Source organism: Felis catus, chromosome E1, assembly GCF_018350175.1.
Source record: "Felis catus isolate Fca126 chromosome E1, F.catus_Fca126_mat1.0, whole genome shotgun sequence".
Lineage (NCBI taxonomy): Eukaryota > Metazoa > Chordata > Mammalia > Carnivora > Felidae > Felis > Felis catus.
The window spans coordinates 54619644-54639146 of record NC_058381.1 but is presented as its reverse complement, the minus strand read 5'-3'; the positions used below and the strand labels follow the sequence as shown (position 1 = coordinate 54639146).

Sequence of the window (19503 nt, the reverse complement as noted above, 5' to 3'; positions counted from 1 at the left end):
TCTTTATAGCCTCAGTTTTGGACATTTATGCCCCTCTATCTCTGTCCATCTATCCATCCACCCACCTACCCATCCACCACCCATCCATCCACCATCCAGTCACCCACCACCTGCCCACCTTCCATCCTTCAATTCAACCATCCATTTACCTACCATTCAGCCCTCCACTCACCATCCACCCACCCATCCTTCCACCCATCTATCCATCCATCCACCCACCCATGATCCATCCACCCACCCACCATCCCTCCACCCACCCATCCATCCATCCACCCACCCACCATCCACCCATTCACCACCCACCCATCCATCCACCCACCCACCCACCATCCCTCCACCCATCTATCCATCCACCCACCCACCCACCATCCCTCCACCCATCTGTCCATCCATCCACCCACCCACCAGCCATCCATTTACTCACCCATCTACCCACCTGCAATCTACCCACTCATCATGCACCCATTCACTCACCCATCCACTACACCCACCTATCCATCCACCCACCCACTCACCCACCATCTGCCTACCATCTACCCTTCAATTCACCCATTCATCCACCTACCATTCACCCCTCCACCCACCATCTACCCATCCACTCACCCATCCATCCACCCACCCATCCACCCCATTCACCATCCATGCACCATCCACCCATCTATCCATCCATCTACCCACCATCTATCCATCCATTCACCCATCCATCTAGATATCCACCCACCCTACCTATCTATCTCCCTTTGCCTTCCCACCCTTTTTTGATCTAGGCTAGAATTTCCCAAAGGAATTTCAGCAAAAAGTAAAGGAAATAAATACATGAAATGTAAACCTTCCTCTTCAAACTGCAAACAATGCATAACACAGTCAGGCTTTCAAAATTTTACACCTGCCTGATCCCCTGGTAGCTGAAGCTGTCACTCTCAGCGTGGTGTAGTGGTTATGGAAATGGACTTGAGAGACAGACTGACTGGGCTCAAATCACAGCTCTTCTGCTGACCCTGTGGCCCTGGACAGGTTTCTCTGCCTCAGGGCCTCTTCTGTAAAATGGGAATAACACAAGTAACTCTTTCAAAGTTGTGAGAAAGAAATCGATTATTTAATACGTGCAAAAAACTTAACCAGGGCTTGGGGTATAGTAAGTGATATGATATCTGAGGGTCACTTCTTGTTACTAGTCCTGGGCACATAAACTCTGCCTGAAGACCTTCCTGGACACCTAATTTTGGTTCCTGGGCAAGTCCTCCTTTAACTCGAGGCTGCTGCATACAGCTATGCAGGTTGCACACTGCACACTCCGACTCTGTGCACCCACCCCTCTGCTCCTCCAAGGGAGTACTTAAGCCAGTGCTTCAGGAAGACAGTCGTGGAGAGCAGTGTCTGCAGTAAGACGGATGGGCGATCTGCAAGATCCTGGATGAAGTTCCCTCTTCCAGGAGCACAGATGCATAGAAGACTCTTTGAGCTGGACCTGGGGAGGCTGAGAGGAAAAGGGCAGCCGCAGATGTCGAGAGCTTCAGGACCAAGAGGGAGAGGGACTGGAGCAGGGCCTGAAGTCGCAGACCTGCTGGCTTCATGGTAGTCATACCAGGCCCCGTGTTCAGAAGGGGCCCCTCATTTTCACTCTGTGCTGTGCTCCCAAGCTTTGTGGCTGGTCCTGCATGTTAGGCCTGGGTTGCAAAGGAGAACAGAGAACCCACAGGGGGTTGGTCAACTTTGAGGTGAAGCCGAGGGTCCAGGAGGAGAATGGTCAGTGGAAGAGCGGCCTGTGGGTGGGAGAAAATACTGAATTTGGATGTGGCGCCATTGTGTTAGGTCTCTTTGAACTCATGGTGATGCCGTGGCTTCTGTCCAACCCCCTCCCCCCACCCCCCACCCCGGCAGAGGCCTGTGTAGACACACATGTTACGGGGAGAGGTTTGTATCAGACACACCATGCACATCATTGTGCTCCTCTCTGGCCCTCCTTCTTCAGCCACTGCTGTGGCTGTCCGTTCTGTGTGGCCCTTAGCTGGCCCTGTCAGTGCCTGTCCCCTGGCCCATCCAGGCCACTCTTGATCCTGCTCTTGGCTTTCTGATGGCACCATATGAGATGTCAGAGGGGCCTGCTCAGGAATCACACACCTACAGCTTGGAAGCATGGAGGAGCTGAGGCCGGGGGGGCGGGAACCAATGGTCAATGCTTTTCCCTTGTGTTTCTTGGGACAAACAATCTCCTGAGCCCTGTAAGCTTGAGCTCTGGGCGCCTGTCCTTGCGGCCCAGCTCGACACGGAGCACATCCTTGAATTGGCTCTCCTCCTTCCCTGCCTCACACTGCTGTTCCCTAGAAGCACAGATATAAATAATCTTGTGAAGGGCAGACTCAAGATGGCGCCCAAGTTTCCCTACCTCCTGCTGTTCCCTGTGGAATCCCCCCACCGCCACCCTACTTTGAGTGTGGGCACAGCTGCTTGCCTCTAATATGGTGGGATGCCACTTCTGTGATCAGGTTCCAAGAGATTACTACTTCTGTTTTATTTGTAGACTCTATTGCCTCTTTGCACACTTTGATGCATCAAACTGCCCATGTTGAAAGGCCCATGTGGCTCGGAACTAGGACCCTCCACTCAGTAGGTGCTTCTGGCATCCCCTAGACTTTGCGAACCACTGCAGATCCTGAATGGAGAGGTGCTTCAATCAGATCTTTTGGACGGAGTCCACCCACATTCTCCGTCTGTTCCCGAGGAAAGTTCTATAAACAAGGGGAGAATGTCAACATGCGTATGGAGTGCTTTGAACCTGCTGGGCATCCCAGGTACCATTTCAGCACGTCCCAGAACAGCAGGGCTTGAGATTGCTGTCCCAACCAAGTTCAAGGCTGCCTGTGGCTGGCTGTTGCTGGAAGAGAGAGACTACCTGTGGCCTTCCTGTGTGTCCTTAACCTCTGCAGACAGGATGGGAACTGGTGTGATGCAGAAAGACTGAGCAGCAGTGGGAGAGACTGATGTGAGACATCTTGAAGAGCTTCTAGGCCGTTAGGAGTCTTACCAATTCCTCTGAGTGTCAGGAAGGGGTCGATAGAGGGCAAGCAGCCCCAGAAGCAGGGCTGAGACGAATGGCTGCTTTTAATCTGTAGACGCTGGGCTTGGTCTTGAGCGGGCTAACCTCACAGACATTCACGACCTGTTGTAAGCAAGACACAAACACAGCTGTCATCAAATATCACGTTGCTCTCCGTCTTAGCGAGAAAGAGAGAGAAAAGAAAACAAAGAAGTGGAGGAAAGAGGTTTCGTGTTTTTCTAATAGAATAAGGTAAGGAGCGGGAAAGACAATTTGAGCTCAGCACTTCCGAACTGCCAGCACAGGCCCCCCTCCCCCGGCAACAAGAACCACAAAGCCAAGTTCGATAAAGATGAAAAACAGCACAGCACGACGGCTTCTCCAGAATGAGCTGCGCGTCCCCAGTGAGGCCTGGAGGGAAGAGAGGTGAAGGGCTTTTGGAAATCGGCCACTTTTTTGAGGCGGTAGATGCTTCTGGCTCTGGAAATGGAAAGGCAGCAGCAAAGGCAGATGAAGGCTGTCGAGGGGCTGGGCCTCAAAGGTCTGCGGTGCAAGCAAGGTTGTGACAGGTGTCAATCAGCATCGACAGCCGCCGGGTTCAGGGCTTTGCCGCAATCGGCCTTGGAGTAGCAGGTAGGAGCAGCTTTTGGGATTCGAGAGAGAGGAAAGGCAGAACGGTTGGGAGCCTGCTTTTCGGAGGCATTTGGCTCCTGGCCTGGTTGTTACCCTGAGCAGCTCTCTGACCCTGTGCTGGGCACTGCCCGTCTGTGAGCCTCGGTTTCTTTATCTGTAACAGGGAATGGGTGGGCTACATCATCGTTTCTTCACCCTGGAGGGGCAGGGCCCGGGCATCACTGGTTTTTAAAAGCTTCCCAGAAGATTCTCAAAGCTGGGTGGAGAACCACAGGCCTGGAGCCTGCACAGCTGGACGTTGGCCCCTGGCAATCTCTACAGACTCTTCAAAATGAGAAAACGAAAGTCCACAGGGCAGCACCATGGCTCTGCGTCCAGACTTCTCCACCAGGAATAGCCGAGGACACTTGAGTCCCTGTAACTGGGGTCACACCAGGGCCCCGTGACAGCCCTGGGGAGGGAGGCCCGCGTGGGATTATGCAGCGGCCGCAGGGACCCAGGTGAGTTAGCGGTGCCAAGAATGTGCCCAGCCAGCTTTGAGGTGGCCGCCCCAGGAATATGACCCCCACAGAACAGGCCTGGACACTTGTCGTGATGGAAGGGGCGGGGAAACAGGGGAACCGCACCTGACATCTCCTCAAAACCAAGTCTTTGTCCCCGATAAGCGCAACTCAACACGAATGCCATTGGCTCCCCCTAAGGACTGGTTGGGGCTGGGCTCTTCTGGAAAAACAGATAAAGACCACCCCTTTTCACTTGTTCTTTCTTTCTTTTGCTGTCACATCAAAGCCATTGTATTGGTATATGTTCAAGAAATGCTTTTTAATCTCTCAAATTATAGCTTCTCTATATGTTCTTGTCATTGTAAATTACACAGTGATTCCATGAGCCTTTTTTTTTTTTTTTTTTTTTTTTTTTTTTGCTGCTGTCAATTAAAAGACTCCCCCCGGGGGGGCCTCTGCTGTGGAGTTTCACCCACACGCTCACACCTCTGTGACTGTGTCGCTCCCGCCTCTCTGTCTCTCCCCCAGTCTGGCCTCCTGTAGCCTCGGAGACCATCGGCCGCGCTTCGCCATCATCCCGGGCCTGGCCGTGGCATTTCTACCGCAGCCGTGGGGAAGGCAGGCCCTTCTAAGCAAACCCAGCCGCCCAGGCTTCCCCAGGAGATGCTGGACTCCCACAGGCGCCCTGCTGTCCTCGGGGCCCGAGGCTCCCACAGCCGGGCATGGGCTCCAGGCTCGGCGGCCTGCCTCCCCAACCTGTTGGCCGTGCTAATTGCCTGGCGCACGGGCAGCTCTCTGTCACATCACCCAGCCTCCCCAGCTAATGACTCATTCTTGCACGGCCATTTGTTTGTGCTGGTTTCAGACAGACTAATGCTTTTAATGGCACATAATCATTTTTCAGAAGTCATTTGATGCCACTAATCATCTCGGTAATACGCCGCGATGGAACGCATAATGACATTCGGAACAGGACAAATGGCAGCGTGATTCCTGCCTTCCCTGCTTTAATCTATATTTTACCACATGCCTGGCTGTTAATGACACCGAGTACCGTTAATAAACAGCTGCCTTACGGGTTTCTCCCCCTTGGGGGTTTGGAAGGGCAGGGGGCATCTGTTAAAAATAATTCCTTCTGGGAGTGACCGTGAGCAGGTGTGAGGAGAGGAAAGGAAGAAGCTGGAGGGTGAAGCTTCCAGAAAGTCTCACCCTCCTTGCCGGGGGCAAAGGCCTGGCTTAGATGTGTTCTGCTCAGATGGGATGTGAGCGTCCACTGAGAGGACCAGATGGAGGGGAGCACATGCAAGTTCGCAAGGATTCTGGGCCGGGGTTCTCTAGAGCCGGAAAGTTCCATGGAGGGATGGATCTTCACGAGCAGGCCCTGGGGAGCCAGGCCAGGGCAGGCACAGCGTCATCTGGCAGGTACCCTGGGGGGTGGCCTTGTCCTCACCGAGAAACCGGATTCAGTGCAAGGACCCTCTTGAGACCTTGTGGCTGGAGCAAGACATCCCGGGGAGACTGTTGAGCACACGGCACACGCCTCCTTCCAGGGTGGGGGGTCTTGTCAGGCTGGGGATCCTGGACACACGCCATTCTTCCCGAGACACAGGTGCTTGGGGGCTCTAGGAAGAGTGGGAATCGGCCGCTGCCCGGGATTTCCATCCTTAGATGGTTCTGTTCAGTTGCAAAGTCGATAAAATCCCGGCTCTGCACAAGCCCCTGAGTCGGAGGGGCCTAAAAATCGGCCATATTCAGATCACTTCACTGGCCCTACGTTCCTTATGACAAATCTTAGAGAAGTGACTTAAATAACTTTACCCTAATGTCTGCCAGAGAGTAACTGCTCAATAAAATGCAGCGATTACAGTAAATAGTAATGACAAGGGGCGGGCTGGGCACCACTTCAGGAGACCAGGGCACAGGGGCAGAGGGCACATGTCTTGGGTTCTGGCAACAGACCTTTTCCATTCTTGGGGTCCCGCCTTCCTGAGGGGGGGCCGTCTAGATGGGAGGGCTAGTTTTCTTTCCCACCTCTGTGTCCTTCTCTTGGGTCTCCAGGGAGGGCCATGGCATTTTGAGTCCACATGGGTGAGTCCCTGCATGCTAACGAGCCTGGAAATCTGGGGGCGGGGCAGGCCAAGGGGAGCCAGCGTGGGCCTCCGGAGCCTGCGGACCGTGATCCGGGAGGCTAAAAGCAGGGCTGTTGACGTCAGAGGACAAGATCTCCGCCCTGGCTCTGTCACATAGCAAGTGTTCAACACGGCGCCGTTAATCGCTCTGAGTCTCGTTTGCTCATTTATAAAAGGATATTAATGGCATCGGTCTCGCCGAGGACCAGTGGGAAGATTAAATAAAGCAATGCATGTGAAATCCCAAGCACAGAGTAGGCCCTCATGCAACATTAATTATTACAGTTGATGCTGTGAGCAGGTCTGGTGGCCCTGTTGGACTCAGGGAGCCCCCGGGCGAGGGGGAAATTGGAGCTCAGACCCAGGTGAGTGCATCAGGATAGGTGCTTGAAGGGACAAGGCAGACCATCTCCATCTTGGGGGGGTTTCTCCATGAACGTGGGGGTCTGCAGTGGGGTTTTCTCTCCAGTGCTGCCTCCCCCGGGCTGTGCTCAACCCCCTGTTGATATTACATCAAGAAGATGCACAGAGATTCGGTGGAAAGCCATCTGTCAGCAAGTGGGAAAGCCCCCGGCGTCCTTGCCAGTGTTTAATAATTTAGTGTTAGCTGCTGGATGAGGCCTGACCAGAGCTCTGACATCCATTTTAATAAAGTCCTTCTCTACCCTCCTCGAGCGCCAGCTCCGGGGGGGGGGACCATGGGCTCTCACAAACCCCGCACACTCCCATCCGCCCTGGCCTCCCGCTCACAAGCAGGGCAGACACTGAATATAGACACACAGGGCCCGGTTCTGGGAGAAATGTTGGAAACACATGTTCTGGAGGCACACGCTGTGTGCAGGCCGGCTTGCACCAAGGCCTGCTCAGAAGAGCTTTCTGGAAACCCAAAGCGGTAGTAGTCACCAACACTTCTAAATGGGTTGCTCTTGTGGGCCATACGCTGGCTGTCTTTTAAATGATCTCCTGCCACCCTCCTCCAAGATCTGGAGAGAGGAAACCAGGTCTCAGAAAAGTACAGTGAAGCTCACAAGTGTAGAATACGGATCCAACCTAGTGTTCGATTCCAATATTTCCACTCTTCACCACGTTGGAGCGATGCACATTTTTCTTGGCTAAATAAGAAACTGAGACTGGCTTTCTGCAACCTTCTTTCCTCCCTCCCTCAATTCCCTTCTCCTTTCCTCCCTCCCATCTGTCATTAAATATTGCTCTGATGCTTTTTATTCAACTAGGTCTATGCTAGAGGTGGAGAGAACGAATATGTCTAAGGGCGCTTTCCTGTGGAATGAAGTCCAGTGAACCTGCTGCCTGGGATCCCAGGAGGAAATGATATGGAGACCTGTAGCCCCGAATTCTCCATTTTGGGGTACACTCTGATGGCTCAGGCCAAGAAGCATAGTGTGGAGAGGGTAGTCATTGCTCAGAGAAAGCTAGGCAGACCCCAAGAGCCCAAGTCCCTAAGCAGAGCCTCAGGGCCTTGGGCCACTCTTGCGTGTCCCCCTGGGGATATAGAAACTGGCAAATAGTTGCTTATACGGTGTGTTGCCCTGGGATTTCCCTGGGTATATTCATGGGAGCCTGGGAGTTGGGATAGCAGGCTCAGGGCAGTGCTGCCTGGAGCAGGGGTGAGGACGGGGGTATGGAAGGTAACAGGGAGGGGGTGGCAGCAAATCCTAGTCAGTGGAGCTGGGACTGCAGCCCCCTCCCCAATGCCCCACCCCTCCCTTCCTTTCTCTGTTTTTCCCGCCTAAGTACAAACGATGGAGAGTGGGCATCGGAGGGCGGCAAGCCGTGGGGATAACTATATTTACTCGCAGGCACTGGCTGCCACGTCTCTAGTGAAACCTGCAATTTCATTGTTTCAAGAGCACAAACGTGCCAGGAAAACGCATCTCTGATGGCCTCTTCTTTCTGCTTCCTGTTAGTGGTTCCCCAGCATGTTATGGATGAATCTTTTCTCCCTACACATCCTGGAGGGCCATTCTTCCAGGGCCACGCACCCACGAAACGGGGCATTGAAGCATCAGGTGCAAGAGTTCGAAGCACTCGCCCCGCAAGGCGGGCAGAAGGGCGATCCTGGACACTAAGTCCCCTGGCGCAGGACCGTGTGTGGTTCTGCATTGCACCCCCACACCCCGTACACCGCCCCACCTCCAGGAGGGACTCCAGAATTGCTCATTCGAGAAATGCACAGAAGGTGGATTGGACAGCCCCATCTATGGTATCCAGACTACCCTCACCTCTTTCTAGCCCTGTGGTCCTATGTTCTCATCTCTAAATGGAGATCGTGGTGCCTGCCTTTGGTTTTTTCCTGAGGATTAAGTGAAATAACAGATGTCAAGCATTTGGCTCAGGATAGGTAAGTGCCTATTCAACACCTATGGACCCTACAAGCCGCCCCTGCTCCACCCACACAGTGGAAGCTACTGGGCAGTAAAAAAGAGTCAATTATCGTACACATAGCCCCATGGATGCATCTGAAATGCAGTTTACTAAGCAAAGGAAACTAGATTCAACACTACTCAGTGAATGTGACCTGTTGGAAAAGACCAAACCATTGGGGGAAAAAGAACCAGGTTGGGGCGCCTGGGTGGCTCAGTCTGTTAAGCATCCGACTCTTGATTTTGGTTCAGGTCATGATCTTACGGTTCATGAGACTGAGCCTTGCATCAGGCTCTGCATTGACAGTGCGGAGCCTGCTTGGGATTCTCTCTCGCCCTCTCTCTCTGTCTCTCCCCTGCTCTCTCTCATGCTCCCTCTGTCTCTCTCAAATAAACAAACTTAAAAAAAAAAAAAACTTTAACAACAACAGGTTAGTGGCCAGAGGTTGGGAGAGGGAGAAAAAGTTGACCGCAGAGGGCACGAAGGAACTTTCTGGGGCGATGGAGCCGTTCTGCATCTTGTATGCAATAGTGCTGTCAGAGTATGCATTTGTTACAACTCCCAGAGCATTCCACTTTCTAAAAGGGTCAACTCCATTGTATGGGAATAATATCTTAATTAAAGGAAATGAAACAAAAAAGTCTATGGACCCTGAAATGATGAAAAAACCCGGAAGCGCCTCTCTGGCCTTTGAAAGATTCTCGCGGTTGGCTGTGTCCCAATCTCTTTCATCACCTTCTGCTCCGAAGGCCACAGGAGGCAAGGGCATTTCCTGCCGGTGGGGAGAGGGGGTCCAGGACTCTGGCTCGGATGAACGCTTGTCTGGGGAAATGTAGCCAAAGTGGAAACTTCCCACCTGAAGGTGATGCCTGAACGTTGGCTAACGGGGGCCCAGTGGTTCGCGTCCGGGAAATAGCTAATGGTATTGGGATCACCAGGTTAAGAAAGCCAGAGCCCGTTAGGGAGGTGGGGGCAGTGTGGCGGAGGACAAGGGCTAATGGGGAGCGCGTGGTAGGGGTGCACTCCCCGCCTGATAGATGGCTTCAGTCAAGTGGCAAACCCATGGGCACGAGCGTGCCTCCTGCAATAGGTCAACTTCGGTCCAGCGGGCTGCAAAGGTCCTGTTAGTGCCGCCGTCATTAAGCAATATAGACACAGGTAATTTGCTTCACTCTTTGGATGCAGAGCAAAATGACTCATCATTATCTTATTAATGCAATCAGGGGCTGAAAGCGAAGCCCGACTGGCATTTCGCCTCAGCAGCACTTTCTGGAGGGGTCAGATGTTCGCAGCCCTCTGGCTCACTTCCCTGACATTTTCTCTCCCTTCCCAAGACCTCATGCTTTGTTTCCCCCACCTCCCTGGGTCGCTGGGCAGGAGCTCCCCCCGGATGGTGTTCTGGGCCAGCGAGCCTCCCTCTGAATCCTGGCCCCGGGGTGGCTGCCTTGGCAACCGGGCTGGGCTTCAGGGAGCCTTCCAGAAATGTTGGGGGTGGGGGGGCTCGACGCCTGGGCTTAGAAGAGGGAGTGCCTTCTGGGGACATCCTTCGTGCAGTGCACATTGCCGCACACTTTACATGAGCTATGCCGTCCCGGGGCCGGTACTGTTCCTCTCTACCCTGTGGCTGTGCACATGAGGGCTTGGGAAGGGTGTGCATGCCATGCATCCGGCCACACGGAACAGCACCCAGCTACGAGTGACTGAAATCACAGGAATCTGGTGTGGAATCTGGGGGCACATCAACACAGTGACGCCCGCGCTCTGGCCAGGCAGCCTCTTGAGGTTTTCTTGGCTTTTCCATTTTATCACGAGATGGTGGCAGAGGCCCAAGCCTCACCTCCTCACCCATCTGTGTTCAAAGGCAGCAAGGAGTAACAGGCAAGGGTTTCCATCTCCTCTCCCTCTTGCTCTTTCTTCCTTCTCCTCCTCCTCCATTTCTCCCTTAAAAAGTAAGGTGAGGCTGGGGCGCCTGGGTGGCTCAGTCGGTTGAGCCTCCGACTGCGGCTTAGGTCACGATCTCGCGGTTTGTGAGTTCGAGCCCCGAGTCGGGCTCTGCCCTGACAGCTCGGAGCCTGGAGCCTGCTTCGGATTCTGCATCTCCCTCTCTCTCTGCCCCTCCCTTGCGCGTGCTCTGTCTCTCTCCGTCTCTCAAAAATAGATGTAAAAAAAATTAAAAAAAAAAAAAAGTGAGGCAAGGCAATATTTCCCAGAGACCTCAGTGGATTCCCTTGCCTCTCACTGACGAGGACTGCCCATATGTTCAAGACCTAGCTACAGGGGGTAGGGGAGTCCCTGGTGATTTTGGCTCTGGGGGCAGGTGACTGGTAGTGCCGTGAAGAGGTTCAATACCTTGCCCGAGACTATCACCTAAGCGGTGCCCGGCCAGGGTTCTGGGTTTGTCCCCAGAACGCATACTCTGAACTCTTAAGCCAAAGTTCAGGGTCCTCCCTAGGCAGTGGTGGGGAGGGTGGGGTGAGGCGGGGGGGGGGGGTGGAGAAGTAAGAAAAGCCAGAATCAGCTTCCCCCTTTGGACGCCAAAGAGCTCGTGCAGGAGGGAGAACGGTGTGCATTTGGTGAAAACAAACAGGAACAAAACAGAACTCTTAATAAACCAGCCTAAGTCCAGCCTCACAGAAACCGCCCGCCAACAAAAGTTCTAATTTCTTCTTCTTCTTCTTCTTCTTCTTCTTCTTCTTCTTCTTCTTCTTCGGTTATTTATTAATTTTGAAAGAAAGAGAGCACACGCAGAGTAGGGGCAGAGAGAGCAGAGAGAGAATCCCAAGCAGGTTCCAAGCTCTCAGCACAGAGCCCGACGCGGGGCTTGAACTCACGGGCTGAAAGATCATGACTGGAGCCGAAGGCAAACGCTTAGCTGACTGAGCCACCCAGGCGCCCCCATAGAATATAGTCTTACAGGACAATCCTCAGCATCCAGAGGGCATTTCCTCCTACGTTTTCTGGTCTGGCTTCCCTGACATACGGAATCACTGAGGGCAAGGTGACACTCCACGCCGCTGGGGGTGAGGTCTGCGAACCCTCAGGCCTGAACAGACAGCAGCCCTGAACCCTGGGACTGTCAGTCGCTGGGTGCCGCCCCCCGCTGCTGGTACCCACACAGCCCCTCCCGTTTGGTCAACCTGGATGGCCGGCCATCGTCCCCGGCACTAAGGGGCCACAGCGGCCAGGCTCGCCCTCGCCCACCCCCCCACCCTTGGGACAGCTGTGGAGCACAGAACATCACCTTGTCACTTCTGCTTCGCTTGTTCTCGGATTCCTTCCCTCACTCCTCCTTGCTCGTCGGGATTGCTTTGGTTCCTGCAAGCTATGCCTGATCTGGAAGGTAAAAAGCAAGAAACAAAACTTAGGAAACCAGAAACATTAATTTTTCACACTATAGGACATCAGAAGCTCTGGACGGGGTGGGCTGGGGGTGGGGGGGGGGACCGCGGGCCCCTTCTCGCTTCTCCTAGGGATTGAAGCCTGGGGCTTTCCTTAAGAATCAGAGGGCGTTTCCTCCCATATTTCCAGCCCTGGCCTCCCCATCGCCGAGGGGCTCCCTGTCACATGCGGGGGCATCGCTGTGCAGGAGGATGAGTGGGAGCAGGGGCACGGGTGTTACTGAGCTTTCAGTGGCTCTGGGGAAGGGGAGAAACGCAGACAGGACAGGGAAGGAAAAGGACGGTGGAGCTCACATTTATTTCGTGCTTGCTCTGCTCGCGGGGTTCTTGGCACACCTCAGAGGAAAGCGCTTTTACCCCATTTATAGGTGATGAGACAGACGCAAAGGAAGACTAAGGAACTTTCCAAAGGTCACAGAGCTGGTAAGAGGCAGGGCTGGAGGGCTTGAAGCCACCTGTGTGGACAACCGCAAAGCCCTGGAACCCAGGCGGGCAGTGTGGCTCAGTGGTCTGGGCCAGAAGGAGGCCTGGGAGTGCGGGGTTCCCACCGTGCCTGGGCTCTGCTGAGCCACGGCGGGCCTCAGTTTCCCCACCTGTGCAGAACTGGCCTGAGCTCGTTTCCAGAGACCACCCTCGGTGGAAGGGGCTTCCTCCCTGCTCTATGAAGACCACACGGGCTGTGGTTTCTCGCTGGAAACAGGGAGGCTGGCTTCTTCTGGTCCCATGATGCAGGACTGTCGGCCTTGGGGATCGGGGCTGGGCTGCACCCACTGGGTAGGCTGCAGGTGTGCGGAGGGAAGCACTGGCCAGTGCCCCAGGGAGTGCAGCCGCTCTGGGGGCCTTGCAACAGCCCGTGAGACGTTACTTCCTGTGTTACTGCTTCTTCCTTTTCTCTCCCTGCACCGGCTCCCCATGTGCCCTCCCCTCCTCCCTTCCTGTCACCCCAAGAAAAAGGCAGGCTGTTTGGGGAGGGGGTGGAGAGAGTGCTTTTGTCACACACAGTCCCTCCGGTGAAGGCCAGACCTTGAAGGAAAACGGCCAGGGCTCCTCCTTCCTCTCCCATCTGGAAAGGAACAGAGAGCAGACCCTAGGAGTCCCCAGAGGGATTCCAGCCTCCATCAGGAAGAGGCACTCCCAAGTCATGAGGCAGGTGCAGTCACGTGGCTCGCCCGAGCCTCCAGGTTCTGTCTGTGAGTCATTCTCGGGAAGCCTCCCAGCCCTCCATGGAGAAGGCTGTCCGGCTGCCAGAAATTCTGTCACTGAGTCATCTCGAACGGCAAGTGAGTTTGTCATGATATCCGGTTTCTGCACAGATCAGAAGCTCCGAGGGCCCGGTGGGCCAGGCGAGCTGGACTAGTGGAGCTCATTCTGAGTGGCTCAAGGAGGGGCCCAAAGAGAAGGAGAAAAATAGCTCACAAGCAGCCAGTGGCGCTTCGGTGCTGGGAGTTGCCCAGTAACCTCACATAGTTGTCCTGTCTCACGAGGGAGGTGCTAACATTTAGCCCCATTTCCGAGATGAGGAAGCTGAGGCAGGGAGAGAGAGCCCAAGGAAGCTGCCCGAGATCACACGGGGAGCGAGGAGTGACGACGGGGTGTGAGCCCCAATCTCCTGGCTCTTACGCCTGGCTTTTCCCACGAAACCAGGTTGCGTCTTTGAAAGCCCACGGTTCCAAGCATTCACAGCGGGCTCTCTGTTTTCGGGATGGACCAGTTCCCAGGGCACTGGCACACCAGTCGGCACCAGAAGAAGAACCAAAATAGGACACAGCAAACGGATCCAGTTTTGCCCGAGCAGTCAGCCTGCGAATGTTTCGGGGGTACACCCCGGGGAAAGATCAAAGCCGGGCCCGAGGCACTCTACTCTCGCTGCCTTCCGCCCCTGCCTTCGCCCCACTTGATGAGCTGTGCAGTGTCAGGCTGTGACTTGGCACCCAGTGCTGGTTTTAAAAAGGCGTCTCACTCACGCTATTCAGATTTCAGAAATAAATGCTCTGCACCACTGATCGGAACGCCCGGAGTCAACAGAGCCGGTGACATCTTAAGAAATGCACCCGGTACTTAAGGTTTTCATCTTAATTATACATGTTCAAATCATAGACAGATTTTCTCCTTCTGGTCCTGAATATCAGAGCTGCCAAATCCAATTGAATCATTTTCTTTTAAATGCATTTTGCAGTATGCGTTTCGCCCGTTTTCCCAATTTCCATTGTAAACGAGCACCAGAATTGTGCTGAGGGCCCTTTTCTTACAGGCTGCATTATTCAACCAGCAAATGAAGAAAGGAAAATGCTGATTGCAAAAGAATTAAAAAGTGGTCCTGGGCGGCCTCGGGGCTTTGGCCAACCGGATGTGGCCAGGACCAGGAACTGTCTCTGTTAGGGACTTGTGGTTCCTTTACCCCAGGCAGGGACAGGTGGAGAAAGGTGTTCCTTCCAGGGGCGCACATTAGCTCCAGGGGAGTCGGCTCTCGGGCTTCCTTCCTGGGCTGGGCTGGGCTGGAAGGGGGGCTGTGGATCTCGGCAGGACCGTTGTCACTGTCATCATTTGCAGATGCTACATGCTTCGATTTCTGCCGTACCTTGGCTCTCAGACAGACTGGGAGATCCGGGGGCCTTGGATTACTCCCAGGGAATGACTTGACTGTCACAGGTAGCACGGACATCAGTGTCCTTGTCCGCTAGCCGTGCTCACCCGGTCTGCCTTCCCAGGAATGGGGTGGGGCGAGGGGCTCCCAGATTTAGGGTGTGACAGCTGCTGCGGGCGTGGGGTGGGGGGAGTAACGATGCCTGGGATTCCGCTGAGGTCTGTCTTCTGTTTCTTTGTTTCTTGTCCCCTCTCTGCTGAAGGGAGCACTCAGCCTAGGCCCGGCCGTGGTTCTCTGTGTTCGCCTGCAGAGAACTCCCGCTTTCTCCTTTACGTCACTTCCGTGCTTGTGGATTTCACCTAAAGACCAACACCCTGTGCCTACCAGCACTGGGGTTTTCGGGCCCATTTCACAGAGTGGCAGAGTATGCCTGCTTATCAGCAGTCGTGATAAGGGAGCATGAGACAAACACCTGCCCCACCACCCAGTTGGGATCTGTGTGACATTCCTCAGGCTCTCCTGGCCTCCCGGGAACAAAGAAAAGGGGAAAGCAAATGGTTAACTGATAGAGATTCCCCGTCATGCAGACGTGGGTCTCCATCAGTTTACAAATGTCTTAGTGAATTACAAGAAAAAGACAATTTCATACACAGCCTATAGACTCAGTTTCCTGGAGCCCCAGCATCACCCTCCCCTCCATAGTGATGTTGCAACAAAGACAAGAAGGAAATGGCAGGTAAAATGAAATTTCTTTGAAACCTGCAGCCCGTGGACAAATACTTGAGGCAAATACAGAGTAGAACATTTCTCCAGGAACCGCCCCCCACCCTGTCTTAATGTTAATGCCTTACTAGAGGGAAAATAGCCTTAGCCTGAGGATAGCAAGGGCTCTGGTATCTTCTGAGTCCTCTTTAGCAAATAAAAGTCCTCATGGAGTCCTCCCTTTTGCCTTTACCTCGCCCAACTCCATAGTTTACAACCAATCACTCCTCACAACCCCAGTGCAGCTCTCTCTGCCCACGGGTCCCGTCCCCGTGCTTTAAGAAAATCACCTTTTTGCACCAAAGCCGTCTTCCAGAATTCTTTCTTGGCCGTCAGCTCTGGACATCCACCACTCCAAACCTCCATCAGTTGGATCCCAACCTTGGGCAAGTTACTTGATATTTCTGTTGCCCAGGAGGTGACCACGTCAGCAGGGTGCAGTCCTTGCAAAGAGGATTAGGGCCCATGGAAAAGGGACCCAGGAGAGCTCTCTTGCGCTCTTTCCACAGGAAGAAGCCAGCAGCCTGCAACCCCGGGAGAGGTTCCTCGCCAGAACCCGGCCTTGCTGACGCCTGATCGCGGACTTCCAGGCAGGCACCAGCACCGTGGGGAACATGGATATGTTGTCTACCAGCCCCCTACTCTGTGGCACTTTGTTACAGCAGCCGGGACCGACCGCCAATGAACATCCGCCCTACACATCCTGTGTTACTTGATCCAGAGTCAAGGGCACTCGTTTACAGGTGAGGAAAGGGAGGCCCAAGACTTTAAAGGGCTTCCGAGAATCACATTGTAAGTACAGAGGCAGGAATTGAACCAGTTCTGGCTCTGTTTCCTCCCTCTTTCCCCATCCAGCTGCCCTCCTGCCAGATTTGAGCAGCCTCTACACCACCTCCGTGCTGTCGCTTTGTCCCCACCTCCCAGCCGGGTAAAATCCCAGCCGGGGCTCCGGACTTCAACGCCTGGAGAGCTCTGGACCTCCATGTTTTCAAATTTACGAGTAGTTTTGAATTTTCTGCGGCAGGTCCTCAGGGGCTCGGGAGGGGCGGTGGAGTCCAGGGTTGTGGTTTCTTCAGGGAGCTGTGACGTCCGTCTTCTACCCCCCGAGGGGCCACCCAGATGGCGTGTAGCAGTCGTGGGGTAGATGGCGGGGTGAGGCTCGGAAGCACCCCGACTCCCGCCTGGAAGCAGCCCGGAGGCCAGCTTGCATACCTGATAGAGCCTCGAGTTCAAAAAGCAAAAAACAAAACAAAACAAAACAAAAACAAAGCAAAACAAAACAAACCTTTCCCTTTCTTTAGCTCCGCAATGGGTCAGGATGTGTTTATTTGTTACCTAATGTCGCACTCCTTCCCTGTGGGAACACTTGTGGGCGGGTGCAAGGCACAGGGGCCCCACCCCACAGTTCGGGGGTGTGGGTGCACACCCTGACACCCAGGCCCCCCACCAGAGATGGGAAGCAGCAGCAGTGGGTGGGAGAGTGAGCGGCTGAGACTCACCCACAGGGAGGTGGGGAAGCAAGGAGGCCCCCCACCACGCTCCCTGGTCCCATTGGAGTTCACTTGCAAATGGCTAGTTCAAAGCTATAAGTATTAAGGATTTTGAGAAGGGACCCTCCGAGCCTGGAGCCCTGTGTGACCGCACCGGTCACACGCCCACGACGCTGGTCTTGACGGCCCATCTTGGAGCTCGTGTGCTCCTGGAAAGGCAATCATGCCGCCCGGTCTTCCCGGCCACTTGCTGGCAGTTGGCATTTCTTTGCATGGGCAAGATTCCCTGGGCTGCTTGCACGGGCCCGGTGCCCAGGTGAGTCAGTCTTCTGCTCTGTTGGAGGTGCAGCTATGTTTAGGCAACACCCCCACACGCACTGTCCCCCAGGTCCCAGCCGGGTGCTCAGGAAGGCCCTTCCCTGGCTCCGCCCAGGCCTGGGGCTCCTTTAGATGAAATCCAGCAGCAGCCAAGGCAGAGAGTTGTCTGCTGTTATACACAACATTTGCGTCGGACGGGGACGAGTAGACAAAGGTGCTAATAAGACAGAGTGCTAATTAATTGCGGCAAGCTCTGTAACTTGGCTGTTTAATGCTGAAAGGGAAAGGCATTAATGGTTTTCCTCCTTCCACCAGCCCTCCTATACAATTATTTCATCTGCTGCAGAAAGTGTGCAGATCACTAATAATTATTAAATCTGATTATCCTCAGCCTCCGAGCTCCAGGCAACATACCCGGCACCTTCCGGGCTCCTGACCACACCATCGAGTTCAGGCAAAGCCGGGGGGGGGGCGACGAGCCCCCGTGTCTCAGGGGCTAGGAGAGGACTGGATGTCTCCCCACAGGGTCCCTCTTGCCCCTGGCTGGGAAGAAACCCTTCCTTCTGCTCTGCCTCGCATAACTGTGCCTAAGGCTTCCGGTTTCTCCGAGTCTGGCGCGAGTGGGAATCACCCTTGAAAATGACTAGTAGGCACGCACAGACACTTCAGATGTGTTCTAAAGAGACTCCACATCGGTTACAGGTTTAGTTAATGACTGAAGGGCCCGGGGTCCGGGTGGAGGAAACGCTGGTGTCTTCAAGGTTTGCAGAGAACAGAATCAAAGAAGATGAGCCTTTTGATTTAATCGGAGCCCTGCAGGAAGCGGCCGGCACATTCAAAGGGTTAACTGGAGAGAGTTTCTGGAAGCAGTGCTTTAGAGGTAGAGATAGGTGCGTTAGCCACGTTCTGGCTTCTGTCAATCTGATGCTGTAGCATCCTCCCTGCAGGCACAGGCCGGACTCGGCATGGTCTGAGCTCAGTAATGAACTTGAGTCGCCTGGCCTTGCCCCCCTCACCCCTGTCCCTCCTGAGGGAAGAGTCCTCCTCCCAGGGGCATGCTTTTCAAACCAGTGCAGAGCCTACACTCCCAACCCCCTCTCTTTTTGGACTCTGACACTCCAGGCTACGATACACTCCAGGAGCAGGTACCAGATCACTCCGGGACAGCCCCAGAGCCCTCTGAAATGATTCAGACCAGCCACTCTTGTCCCCAGTTCTCCCCTCCCCCTCTGCCGCGTGACCAACCCTGGTTCTTCTCCACGTGGCCCACCCTGAGGCTGTGTACCTTAGGATCTGTGAGTATAATGGATTTTTGAATGGCCATCATCTCCCGATCCGTTGGCCTGAATAATATCTGCGAAAATGACAACAGCTAAAATAATCGGGGTAAGGGAGACAACAGGGAAGAGTGAGCCATCCAGGGAGAAGCCAGGAAGCGTTGGCATCTGTAGGTCTGCAGGGGCAAGGGGAGGGGGCATCACTAATGGACACAGCTCAAGCTAGAGCTTGGGTAGTGGGTTCCCGCCAGATGTGGCCATCAGGACAGAGGCAGAGTCGTTGCCATATTGCAGTTCTGCAGGGAGAGGGTGGGGAGTAAACACCCCTGCTTTTCTCTCTCCCCGCTCCCGTCTCCAGCCGGGGCCTCCCCTTGGCTGAGTCAAAGCAGACACCTGAGGACAGTTCCTCGATCCCCAGCAGGGCAGGGCAGGGTGAAGGGATCTGGAGGGTAGTGACCCCATGAAGAGGACCTTTCTTAGTGAACAGCCAGGAGCTCTGGAAACGGATGGGGAGATTCAGAGGAGTCTCCAGACTATAAGGAGTCGCCATTCCATGCCTGGGCAGACGGATCCAGGATGGGCGGATCTCGAGAGGTTTAGGGCCGCGCTTCTCAAACTGTGCTGATACGTAGAATGCCTCGGACATCTCATTAAAATGCAGATTCTGACTCAGCAGGTCTGAGGTGGGGCCCAAGATGCTGCATTTCTAACAAGCTCCCGGGTGGTGCCCAGGCAGCTGGTCTGAGGACCACACACCCAGTAGCCAGCCTCGGCCCTCCTTCCCCCCTTCGTGCGCCCCTCAGGGGGCTGGGTTGTCAGACTGCCCTGGCCATTCATCTCCACCTGTCCCGTCCTCTCCAGCCCTCTGTCCATCTGTTCATCATTTTGGAGGGCCTCTGAAATTCACGTTTCTCTCTCCACCTCATGTGAGGGTGGATACAGGCGTTTCTTCCCATCTGGCCAGAAATCACCTTCTCTAAAACAGCTTGA

General features: G+C 54.4%; 1 long non-coding RNA gene across 2 annotated transcripts; it reads right to left on the bottom strand.

Moving 5' to 3' along the window:
- Nucleotides 1-1074: 1074 nt before the first annotated feature.
- LOC109494453 lies at nt 1075-12927 on the bottom strand. Of its 2 annotated transcripts, none has more exons than XR_002149348.2 (4): nt 12676-12927; nt 11926-12017; nt 3026-3160; nt 1075-1763 (listed from the first exon to the last, which is right to left on the bottom strand). It is a non-coding gene; the product is annotated as an uncharacterized LOC109494453 (long non-coding RNA). The 2 variants fall into 2 exon arrangements; XR_002149347.2 differs by having other exon boundaries at nt 1075-1667; nt 12676-12925.
- Between the last annotated feature and the right edge of the window lie 6576 nt (nt 12928-19503).